At 37.8% G+C, this 12,408-nt stretch overlaps 1 non-coding gene across 1 annotated transcript; it reads right to left on the bottom strand.

Annotated features, from left to right (window-relative positions):
- Nucleotides 1–890: 890 nt before the first annotated feature.
- On the bottom strand, nt 891–7,118 carry LOC104441098. Its single transcript, XR_005550543.1, has 5 exons — nt 7,043–7,118; nt 4,978–5,505; nt 3,536–4,631; nt 3,124–3,410; nt 891–1,608 (listed from the first exon to the last, which is right to left on the bottom strand). It is a non-coding gene; the product is annotated as an uncharacterized LOC104441098 (transcript).
- Nucleotides 7,119–12,408: the final 5,290 nt, after the last annotated feature.

Here is a 12,408-nt window from a genome sequence, read left to right on the forward strand (position 1 = left end):
CAATGACCTTCGATCCTATAGCCACCGTCAAATGATTATGTATATCCAACAAGTTTAATTTATGTTAGTTTGCAAGAGATAAGTAAATATATCAACCAAGCAACATTCCACCAAAATAACCTTTATAAATACTCTATATATGCATTTCTATTTAAGCCAAAACCACTCTTAGTCACACTTATTTCAAAGTTGTCCCAACAACAAATAAAAGAAAATCGATCGATATTAAATTACTCACACATCGAATAATAAAAGATAGAATATAATTAACACTTCTTTATAAATGATAACATCTAAAATGTTATGGGAAAACATAATTTCAGATTTTTTAGACTCAATAAATTGAGATCTCGAATCTTTTCTCAAACATGTGAGGATAGATATACTTTCCGAATTCTGTAAGCTTTGGTAATTCATATCACAAATTCCTATTAATTTCAAAATCTGTAAGAATGGTAGTCTCACAATATCACTAGGAATCACTTCTAGCATCCGGCAATCCTCTCCATAAATTTCAAGTTTTTCCATCATCCCAATGACATCGTGTAACTTTTGCATGCAACTACCGCCAATCTTCAACACTTTCAAGCTCTTTAGATTGACAATGCTATTTGGCAACTCTACAATGCTTGTGAATGAGACATCCAACTCAACTAAGTATTTCAGCATTCCATCGAGTCGGAAAGTTTCGTAAGTATTTCACACCCTTTTAGAATTAATTTTTCTAAGGATAAAAATGCAGAGAGCTCAGAATTTCTTTCAACATTTTGCAATACGACAGATCAATGACCTTCGATCCTTTAGCCACCGTCAAATGATTATGTATATCCAACAAGTTTAATTTATGTTAGTTTTGCAGGAGATAAGTAAATATATTGACCAAGTAAGCATTCCACCAAAATAACCTTATAAATACTCTATATATGCATTCCTAACTTAAGCCAAAACCACTCTTCGTCACACTTATTTCAATGTTGTCCCCAACAACAAATAAAAGAAAATCGATCTATTCTTAAATTACTCCCACATCGAATAATAAAAGACAGAATATAATCAACACTACTCTTATAAATGATAACATCTAGAATGTTATGGGAAAACATAATTTCAGATTTTTTAGACTCACTAAATTGGAGATCTCCGAATCTTTTTCTCAAACATGTGAGGATAGATATACTTACCGAACTCTGTGGAAGCATTTGGTACATTCTCATGACAAGCTCCTGTTAATTTCAAAATCCGCAAGAATGGTAGTCTCACAATATCACTAGAAATCACTTCTAGCATCCGGCAATACTCTCCCAGAAATTTCCTCAAGTTTTTCCATCATCCCAATGACATCGTGTAACTTTTGCATGCAACTACCCGCAATCTTCAACACTTTCAAGCTCTTTACATTGACAATGCTATTTGGCAACTCTACAATGCTTGTGAATGAGACATCCAACTCAACTAAGTATTTCAGTATTCCGATCGAGTCGGAACTTTCGTAAGCATTGCACACCCCTTTAGAATTAATTTTTCTAAGGATAAAAATGCAGAGAGCTCAGGAATTTCTTTCAACATTCTGCAATACGACAGATCAAGGACCTTCAATCTTGTAGCCATCTGTCAAATGATTATGTATATCCAATGAGTTTAATTTATATTAGATTTGCAAAACATGAGCAAATATATCGACTAAGCAACCATTCCATAAAAGTAACTTTATAAATACTCCATACATGCATTCCTAACTTAAACGAAAACCACTCTTCGTCACCCTTCATTTCTTCCAATGTTGTCCCCAACAACCAATAAAAGAACATAGATCTATGTTTAAATTATAACATTCCTTTCCAACTTCGTCATCAAATTAGCGATTTTGTCCTTACCACGAGTACTTATGGCTGTAAACTCTACGATTGTTCCTATGTGAATATATCTTCTAAATTTCAATATAGAAAATAATTTCACATGTTTTCTGACTATAAACTAATTTATATTTGCACTTTACTTTTGTTTTTGTGCATTTCATTTATTAAAATAAGGGTCGTATTAGCTTTCACATAAGCTCAGAAGAGTATAATGTTCATTTAACAGTATTGATGTTCAAAATAAATCAGTTTGCAAATTCAAATTTATTTGCCAATTTTTATTGGTTTGTTAATTTCTCTCCATCGTTTGCTTTTTCTTTTGCATCGCATCCTTTTATATTATAGATGGCCACTACTTATATTTCACTCAACTTTAAACATTTATTATTTGTGACAACTAGTTGGGGATTAGGGAACTCCAAACAATGTGAACGTTTATAAATTGTTCTTTAAATAGTAATGTTAGTCAATAGATATTAAGCGATGACATTTATTCCATTAGACAATCTAACAACCCTACAAATTATAGAAATCACGAAATATGTATGAATATCTAATCAAGTCATTACATTTATTTATTGTGCAACCCAAAAATGTAGTTACTAGTAACATAGAATGTCCAAATTACAATACCCTTTAATCATGCAACTACAATCAATTTGAATTGAAGAAAGCCATTGGAGAAGAATTGGCATAAATGGTAAAACAGCAATAACATAATATCAATGTAAACCTATAAAATGCAATGCAAATTGATGACCATCAACCAAATCATAACATCTTTTTTCTTTTTTTGGTAAGTTAATTGTTTGATTAGGTAAAAATGAAAATGCAATTTGAAAAATCTGCACAAGTTAAATTCTCTCCATTAACACAACAAAATATCTATGAACACAATATTGAATCAACAAATAAAAGTGGTCAAGGGTACCAGTCTTTTCATTGACCAAAGTATCTTCACCGGGGATATACAAGTGGCATTATCGCTTGAATGAATCTTCGACATAAATGAAAAGTAAATGTTTGATTTGATGTTTTTCTAGTGAAAACACAACGGTTAAGTTTCAGACCTATAGAATGAGGGATTGGTGTCATAAGCCTTCTTCAAGACCAAGAGTTGTTTTATGAATTAAACCAATAGACTTCAATAAAATAATAATAATAAAGAGATCAAGGATGACGATCAACGATCACGTGCGACACAAGAGCTGGTGTGACTAGAAGAAAATATAACATGTTATCCCAAATTATTTGCACACATACATACCTTGAGTTGAGTCCAACCACCCCAATGTTCATCTATTGAGCTCTTCCCCATAGTTTAAGGATGACTAGATTTTTGGGCAAAAGTTGGTTGCCTGCATTTCTTTTGGACAATCATACCAAGTAAGCCATCTCAATTCTAAAAGAGATCCCCAAAATCTCCGGAGAGAGTGCAATCAGACAATTTGAGAAATCTAATATTTGGCACTTCGATAAAGTCTTTTGATGTCAAAACATAGTCTTGGAGAGGCACCTAGATTGATTATAGTACGCTGCAACAGTTCCGGTTCCCTAAATTGAGAAAGAGCCGGTTCAATTGAGGAGTTCCAAATAGAGCCCAAAATAAAGGCAAAACAGACCAAGGAAGTTTTCTACAATGAAAAAAGAATACAAGGGTGCACTTAGACTAATACTACCTTCTTTTGCTGGACAATATTCATACCACCTTGCCAAGCCCACCACACTCGAGAACCCTTTGTGGGGTCTTTGCAATTTTCTTCATACATAATGGTCCTACCTAAGTCCTTAAGCTGATCATGCATCCATAGTTCATTCTCCTCTCCAATCTTCACTAAGGACATTAAAAGCAGAATATCAATCCCCTCACTTGGAAAAAAATCCACAGTCATCCCACATGTAATATGCATAGCTCTTATCTTGTCCAGCTAGAAAGCAAGCGATATCAAGAAATATTTGTTGTTGCAGATGATCTAATGCCTGATAACTCAACATTAACTTTTCCTTCACATCCCTATGCTGACAATAATCCATCTTTTTCAATGTATCTTGCCACACCGCTTTCGTTTTTCCATATAAATACGAGCCAATCACTTCGATAGCCAAAGGAAGCCCTCCGGCTTTTCTAGTAACTTCCATAGATAGACTCAAGAATTCATTTGGAGGAGAGTTGCTTCTAAAGGTATGCTTGCTAAAAAGTTGAAGAGCTTCCGGATTGTTGAGTTCCTTAGCCTCATAAATCAAACAATGTCCAAATTGATCTTGGAATCCATTTAAAACACCTTTGTCTCTTGTTGTGACAACTATTCTACTTCCCAAACCAAACCATTCTGCCTTTGCAACTAATGCCATAAGTTGGCTTCTATGATCTACATCATCAAGAAATATAAGAACTTTCTTTCTGCAAAATCGATTTTGGATCATATTCATCCCATGATCAATGCTACGAAGTTCATCTCCTATGTCACCACCGATATCAAAGACTAATTGCCTCTGCACGTTAATAGATCAGACTCTCGGATATTTGAAATGAAGCTGTGATTCTCAAAATTAGTAGATAGCTTGTGGTAAACAACCTTGGCAAGAGTTGTCTTGCCTATTCCACCCATCCCGCAAATTCCAATGAGCCTTATATCCTTATAGTTGACATCCAATAAACCTACTACTCTATCCACTGAGTCGTCCATTCCAACTAAATGATCGGATATTCGAACAAAAGACACCTTAAGCTTAACCAACACTTTCCGAGCAATCAATTGTGCAAGTTCTCCATGGCTGTGTTAGGACACACAACATAATCAAGTGAATTATAAGATTGGTGGCAAACTTGTACACTTGCAAGATCAAACATTAACACGAAGTTATGCAGATTGGACCCAACGAACAAAAGAATAAATACATGATTCTCTAGTTCTATTCAATCTAATTCGATAGGTTATAATGTTTATGTCAGATGGTAATCCTCGAGTCTTGAGACAATGGAGTGTAGAATTGCATGCAATATCCATCACAATTTTTGGTCTAGAACTAAGAAAAAATTGTGCTCTTCAATTCATAATCCACATTCAAGCAAAAGAAACAGAGATAAAAGGGAAGATGGAGTTGAGTGAGTTAAAATTACCCTATGCTCTTGGTGTCCCATCCCTTGATTCCAGTAACTTCCTTAAGTGCCTCCATCCAGCGCTGCACAATCTCAGCACCGTGTTTTTCTTCCCGCAAAGTTAGAGCATCCCTATACACTTTGGTTTCAAGCTTCACGTCGAGGGTTCCACATCATAGAAAATGGGCATAACCTCTAGTTTGTTAGTTTTCCTACACTCCATCATGTGTTCCAATTCACGTAGGCACCAGCTACTAGAGGCGTAGCCTGTGGAGAAGATGGGAATGCACATTTTTGAGTCATTGATGGCCTGAAAAATCTCGGGACCGATCTCTTCCCCAATGTCGATCCCTTGCTTGTCTATGAAAACACTGATACCCTTATCCAGCAAGGTATGATAAAGATAATCTGTGAAGGTAGTGCGAGTATCCAGTCCTCGAAAACTCAAGAACACGTCATACTCAATTCCCGGATGAGCCATGGCATGTGAATCCAATTTCCGAAGAAGAGCTCCTTTTTCTTTTCATCTCAGCTGCGTCTGCTAAAATTCTGAAAGCAAATCACAAAAGAATTGACATGCTTTAATAGGGGCCAACGAGCGATGGTCAGGTAGGTGAGCCAAGCTCAGTTTCCATTTGTCCTGTCGCGGCATTGATTGAGAGAAATTGCAGAGATATGATTAAAGGATTAAGAAATGTCCTAAGCCCCACAAGTTGACTGGTGAAATGGGGTGAGAACCAAATGAAATGTCCGAGATATGAACTCTACAAGTGGAGTCCTGGGAAATGCAACTCCAGTAAGTTCATGTTAGTTCGAGACCTGTGAAATTGAGTTTCTGTTTTCCGATAACCATGGCCCAACAGAGTCAAGTCAAAGTCTAAGTAAACCGAAGATAAGGAAGGCATGTTGACGTTAGTGTATTGCTCTAGAAAAGTTATATTAAATCAAATGTGATGAATAATTATTTTTTCTACTTTTTGGTAAAGTAATATGTCTAATTAATTTTAAGGGAGAGGGAGGAGATGGAAATTTGTGATTATGTGGTTCAACCACTAAGCTCCATGTTACCTTACTTTCTTAATTATTGATAGATGTAAGTACATGCATTGTTTGGTTTCACAAATGACACATAATGCTCATGGTAGCTGAGTTTTCTTAGGACTAGTTTGGTGCTTTCTAGAAAGCAAAACCTTTTTACTATCTTGGTAAGATTTAAAATATTTATTCAAATATAAAGTGCAAGATAATGTGTTCTTACAAATCAGAATCACCATTAATCTGCACAGCGATGATGGCTGGCCTGGGATCCACTGGAGTCAAGTCACTATAATTAAGAAACACGTGTACCTAAAAACGGGAAAAGAAAAGAAGAAATGGCCCTTAATGAAATTAAGATTTCTGATATATAGAAAGAAGGGAACTCAAGTGTAACTTATTCCCCTTCTTATTATATATCAGAAATCTTAATGTCAATCAAGTAACACTTGACCAGATGACAATCCAAAAGAGAGAGAGAGAGAGAGAGAGTTGCACCTCGATCTTGAATAGCGTCAGATGCAAACCAACTATCCTAAGACGCTTTGACTGGCCTGATCTTTAGGTCATGAGCAACGTGATGCTTTTTTTGAGTTACTTTATTGTACTCCTAAGAGTAAAAAGCAACAAGAAAATAAATCTGAAAAAGCTGGATTAGTGACTATTTTAGGTGCTCCTTAATTTTATTTAGATATGCATTTCTAAAAACAGAGTGGAAGAATATAAGATTATGAAACTTTGTTAATTTATATTCATTTACGTCCAATGATTGGTTTAGGTAATTTTTTATTGAATTAAAGTTTACGTATAAGGAAACTTAAAATTATTATCAAATTTTTTTAAAATTTGATTATGCAATCCATAACCCGATCTTAATGCCTACAGATCGAATTATCAACTATACACACTGTTCAAAATAGGAATTTCCTAACATGGAGATGCCAAAAAATTTTAAACAAATCAAGATCATTATCAAATAATATCAAATTAGATAATCAATAATTGCAAACACGGCAACGAATAATTAAATCGAATTGGTTTGAGAAATTACCTAGTTTGAAGTATTTGTTTCTGAGAATCGGGACCAGGGCGGGGAGCTTTACGTCGACCGGTGGAACGTCAGCCAGAGCAGGATGGCGATCCAGCAGCATATTCCAGACAGGTTCGCTAGAACAAAAAATGCAACGGTAAAGGTTTGTTGGTCGGCCTCGGCTTGGCGGCAACGGTGTGGGTTCGATCAATGCTAGCCTGCTCTATGCAACCTGCGAAAGGAAATGAAACGTAGCAGAGGAAACAAAACAGCAAGCGGTGGCGTCAAGTGGAGCCAGGATGCCACCTGGAATCACCGGAAACCGCCTGGGACTGCTGCTGCGGCGTTAGAATAAGCCGGCAAGCCGCTGTCGCGGCTGCAGTTGCCGCAGGATGTGCTGAGCGCGACGAAGAGAGCCGGCAAGCTAGGTAGAGGCGCGACGATGGGTCAGCCAGCAGCGGGCGCGGTGAATGGTGAGGGGGCGGCGGCGATGGGCAAGCCGGCAACAAGGTCTCGAGAATTCCGAAGAGAAAGCAAACCAGACCGCCGGACGAAACCAGCAACGACACCGAGAAGTTTGGCAAGACCCAGCCTAACAGATCCACATCTCACACTTCGGCCTTCATCGAATAGATGAATGGCTTCAAGATTTCACCCATACCTCAACAAGTTTCAATCTCCTAGCCACAGTACTCTGGCAGACCTGGAAAGAGAGGAACAACACAATTTTTCGCCAACAGAAACCGAACCCAAAGAAAATCATCAGCTTAGCCAAGGCGAAGAATCTCTGCTTTACAAATCAGGCGAACTCAAAGAAGAAAGCGCATGGTGACGAAGGCTCGTTACCTCAGATCTGAAATAAGCCAAAAGTGCAAACGCCCTAAGATGAGACCAGCTGTTCAATATTGGAGAATTTGATCAACGAGGCGTCCAACCCTTTCGGCTTCAATTTGTTTAAATTCAAGTCTTTTCTACTCAGACTTCCGAGCTATTTAATATATTTCCATTTCGACAAAAAAAAAAAAAAGACAATCAAATTGTTTCTTTTTAGTGTCTTATTTTTAGACTTTTTACTTTTTTCTCTTTCTTTTTGTCTGAACAAATGGCAGCCGTCCTCTCAATTGTTGCGTGTCTTAACGGTTGTGAGGAAGCTCGTTCCAATCGAATTTTTACCTTTTTTTGTTTTTTTTTTTCTTTTTTAATCTCACCTTTCTTGTTTTAAAATAAATATATATTACTTTCAATATTTTATCTCTCAAACCTGACATTCCGATATTCTTTCTTGTTGACCGACCAATCCTAACCTAGATTGGCTCTCATCTTTTCCTTTTTAATTTATTGTTTTCCTTTTGTCGTTTCTCTCGATGTTTACGACCGTGATGCATTAATGATGATGTGCTTGGTGTCGACTCGAGCGTGCGCTGGGGTTTTTTCTCTTTTTGGGTCGAAAAAAAAGGGGAAGGGGAGGTGATTCGAGTCTTTGGGGCGAGAAAATTCTTGGTCCGGGACCGCCACGTCACCGTGGAAAAAGGGCGCCACATAGGAGAAAAAGTGAAAGGGAGAGAGCGTATAATATCCCCGATTTTCGTCCTTTTCCGGCTTCCCCATACACGTGGGCCAGAGGATGGTGGTCCCGGACCACCCAATATTTTTTCCTTTGGGGTAGGTTCTTGGAAATTTACTGTGGAGAAAGACAGATGTGGAAAAGAGTGGTTAGGGATATTATTATAATATCTTAATTTTTGGGAGGTGATTCCTTTAGGGCAGGTTCTTGGAAATTTACCAGAAGAAAGGACCGATGTGGGAAAGAGTGGTTAGGAATATTATTATAATATCTTAATTTTTTGGGAGGTGATTCAAGTCTTTGGGGCAGGTTCTTGGAAACTTACCGTGGAGAAAGGATGGGAAAGAGAGGTTAGGGAAAATAATATCTTAATTTTTTGGGCCGAAGGGAGAGGAATAGGGGAGGGGAAGGGGAGGCGATTCGATCTTTTGGGCAGGTTCCCACCAATGTGCGCGCGCAATTTACCTCCCGGAGAAAGGACATTTGTGGAAAACGGGTTGGTTATCGCGTGGGCTTCAAACGGCCAAAGGATAGGGAGGGGAAGGGACCCGTGATTCGGGTGTTTAGGCGCAGGTGAATCCCGTGGGAAATTCCCTTGGAGAAAGGGTGTTCCATTTCGGATATGGAAAAGGTCCTTAGTGATTAGGGATATAATTATAATATCTTAATTTTTTGGGCCCGAAGGCCAGAGGAATAGGGAGGGGAGGGATGGGAGGGCAAGGGCAACGATCTTGCATTGTTCCCACCAATATAGGCCCTTTGATTGGGATGGAAGAATCTCAGCCATTGAAATGGAACCAATCTTGCCTGATGTGGTTGCGAAGACATTCCTGCAATGTCCTTTGAAATTTTTGTCCATAAAATTATTGTCCATATCCCCGAATTTACTCTAATGAATTAAATTTTTTCACCTTGGCACCTCTTAGTTCTCCCATTTATAAATTTCGGCCACTTGGTGTTTTATGCACTTGGCAAGAATTTTATGCTCTTATTGGCTCAATCCAATTTATTGAGGAAGTTTGACATAATTCACTTAAATCTACTCGCCCCGTCCAATGTAAATATATGGATTAAATAATGGATGAAAAATGCAACGAATATGCAAAATGCAATTGTTGATTTTTCATTAGAGATCGGGGTCAATTTCTAAATTTTTAATGCAATTAACAACTAATTGGATTGCAAAATTTTAGATATCAACAACATATATGCTACTAATACATTTTACCCAAAGCAAGTTCACTACAACTATAGTGGCACCTTCCACTAAAATTTATCCCTTTTTTAATGCATTTATTGTGACATCCCGAAATTTCTAAAAAAAAATTATCGAATGAAAAATCGGAGATTGGAAGAAAAAGAAAAATAATAATGATATTACTATTATTCTTTTTCTTCTCTCTCCCTCTTTATCTTCCCTTCACACTTCCTCTTCCTTCGGCCGAAAGTCTTATTCTTCTCTTTTCTTCTCTCTCTTCTCCTTCACGTTTCCCTCTTTCTATGGAAACTTTCACCCCCCTTTTTCTCCTCTTTTCTTCTCTCTTTCTTCCTTTTTCTCCCTCTCTCTCTCCCACTTTTCCAGCCCCTCACCTACGCCAACTCTTCTGCTGCAATTTCCCTGCAACTTCCCCTCCATTACTTTATTCTTTCTCTCTCCTCTTCCCCCTTTCTCCTCTCGACAACATCCCCTCCCTTCTTCTTTTCTTTTTCTCTCCCGTTCTCTCTTTCTCTTCTTTCCCCCACGCATACTCCATTTCTATCATAGCACCCCCATCTTCTTTCACCTCCATTTATTTGCTTTCATTTTCTATAGCTTCATCATCCACTCGGCTCACCATCATCCTCACCATTGCACGCCGTCCGCTCAAGCCGAGCGCCCTTGGCCTTGAGCTCAACTTCAACGAACCGTCGCCATTCAAGTTGCGAGCCTTATGATTTCGTAGCCCTTGCCACCGTTGTCGCGCTCATGTCGTCGGAATTGCCGTTGAGTGAATTTAGCTCATAATCCTTTGATTAGTGCCTAAACTTGCTTAGGATGTTGATTAGGTTTAAGAATGGTTTAAACTAACTTAAGTATGGGTTAGTTATACGTTAGAATGGTTAGACTAGCATTAGAATGATTAATGTTAGTCTAATTTGTGAGATTAACACATTTGAGGATGATTTGGGTGAAAACAAAGGCTGTTCTTCATAACTGGTTCCTGGATGTCATCTTCTTTGTAATTTTTGTAGATTAAAACCAGTCAAGAATCTACAGCCGACGTCTTCTAAATTTTTAAATTTTTTTAAACATCCTAAGATACAACATATATTTTTCTTAAGATTTTTAGGGACTCAAAAGCAGGAGATATTAGCTCCACCATTTTCAAACAGAACTGCAATTTTCGCTGGAACTAGTGACCTTTTAGGATTCTAGGGGATTTTATTGACTCTTGTAGTTCGAATTTTAAAATGGTTTATGCATAAAAGTTGTTTTTCACCTCTTTTAGTTCAACATACACAAATTTCAAATCAAACGGACATGTTTAAGACTTCAAACCAAACTGATTTCGAAAACTGACTTTCTGAGAACGGACCTAATTTTAGCGCTGGATTGAGTGAGTTACTGGGCCGAATCCAAAAGGATTTGGGTCTTAGTGTCTTCATGAAAAATGTTCATTTACATGTCCTTTACAACATATTCAAATTTGGGAATTTTTGAGCTCGAATGGTTAGGTTTCTGGATTTAAACTTGGAGACGCGTGAAGGCCCGATTTCTGTAAATTAGGATTGATTTTAGTTTAATGATGGTTCTTGATGCTTTTCTTTCTTTAATTAATGATTTTAATGACTTGTGGATTTAATTTATTAGTTATTGAATTCTGGAATTTCACTATTCATGACGCATTGTTCATGAGTTACTGTTCACGCGACACTGTTCACAAAACATTGTTCATGTGCACTATTCACCCGAGAATGAAAAGCGGTCTAATTTCATGTGTATTAATTTTATGAAGTGAATGGATGTAAATACATAGGCATCCGCATGAATTGGGTGATGTTTTGTGCAATAATATGGTGATTATAAATTGTTGGTATTTAATTAGAAAATATCGGGTGTCGTTTTGAATGCCGAAAGTGTTTTTAAATACTATATCAAATTGTGGGATTTTAAAAGAGATGACACAAATTTTTCTGATTCGATCTAACCGTGTCCCACACACGATTATTTTACCATGTATTTCTAATATTAAGAAAATAGGCTGGGATCACCATTTTAATTGAGGTATTTGAGTGCAATGCACGGTGTCCCGAGCCAAAATTGAATGAATGCATGAATGATATGAGATGCCGTCACGAGCCTTTATGGCCGAACGATGCTCATTCGGGAATGCCCCAAGTCAATGGATGACGGTCGTAGTGGAGGTCCGGGCCGATGCTTATATATGGAATGTCGTCTAGATGTAAACGTTGCCGTGCTCAATGGTGCGAGACGATACCTAGTTATGCCGAAAACAATTATCTCGTTGCATTGACTGGAATCCATGTAATTGATCGATTTGTGTTGTGTGGTGCACTAATGTGCAAGAACGCATGAGAATCATGGCATCTTTAGTTCTAGTCATGCATGAGTTGAGCAAATTGTGTATGGCATGCACACATGAACCGATAACGCATTTCACACATGCTTCCATTGTACTAAGAACAAAGCCTTGAGGGGTGGCCCGACTGGGATGGCGGTTTGTCCGCGCCAATGCGGGGCCCAAAGAGAACAATACTGGGCTAGGATGAGGGATGGCGGTGCGTCCGCGCCTACCCCATACACGCGTTTGTGTGGCCATGG

This window comes from Eucalyptus grandis, chromosome 4, assembly GCF_016545825.1.
Source record: "Eucalyptus grandis isolate ANBG69807.140 chromosome 4, ASM1654582v1, whole genome shotgun sequence".
Lineage (NCBI taxonomy): Eukaryota > Viridiplantae > Streptophyta > Magnoliopsida > Myrtales > Myrtaceae > Eucalyptus > Eucalyptus grandis.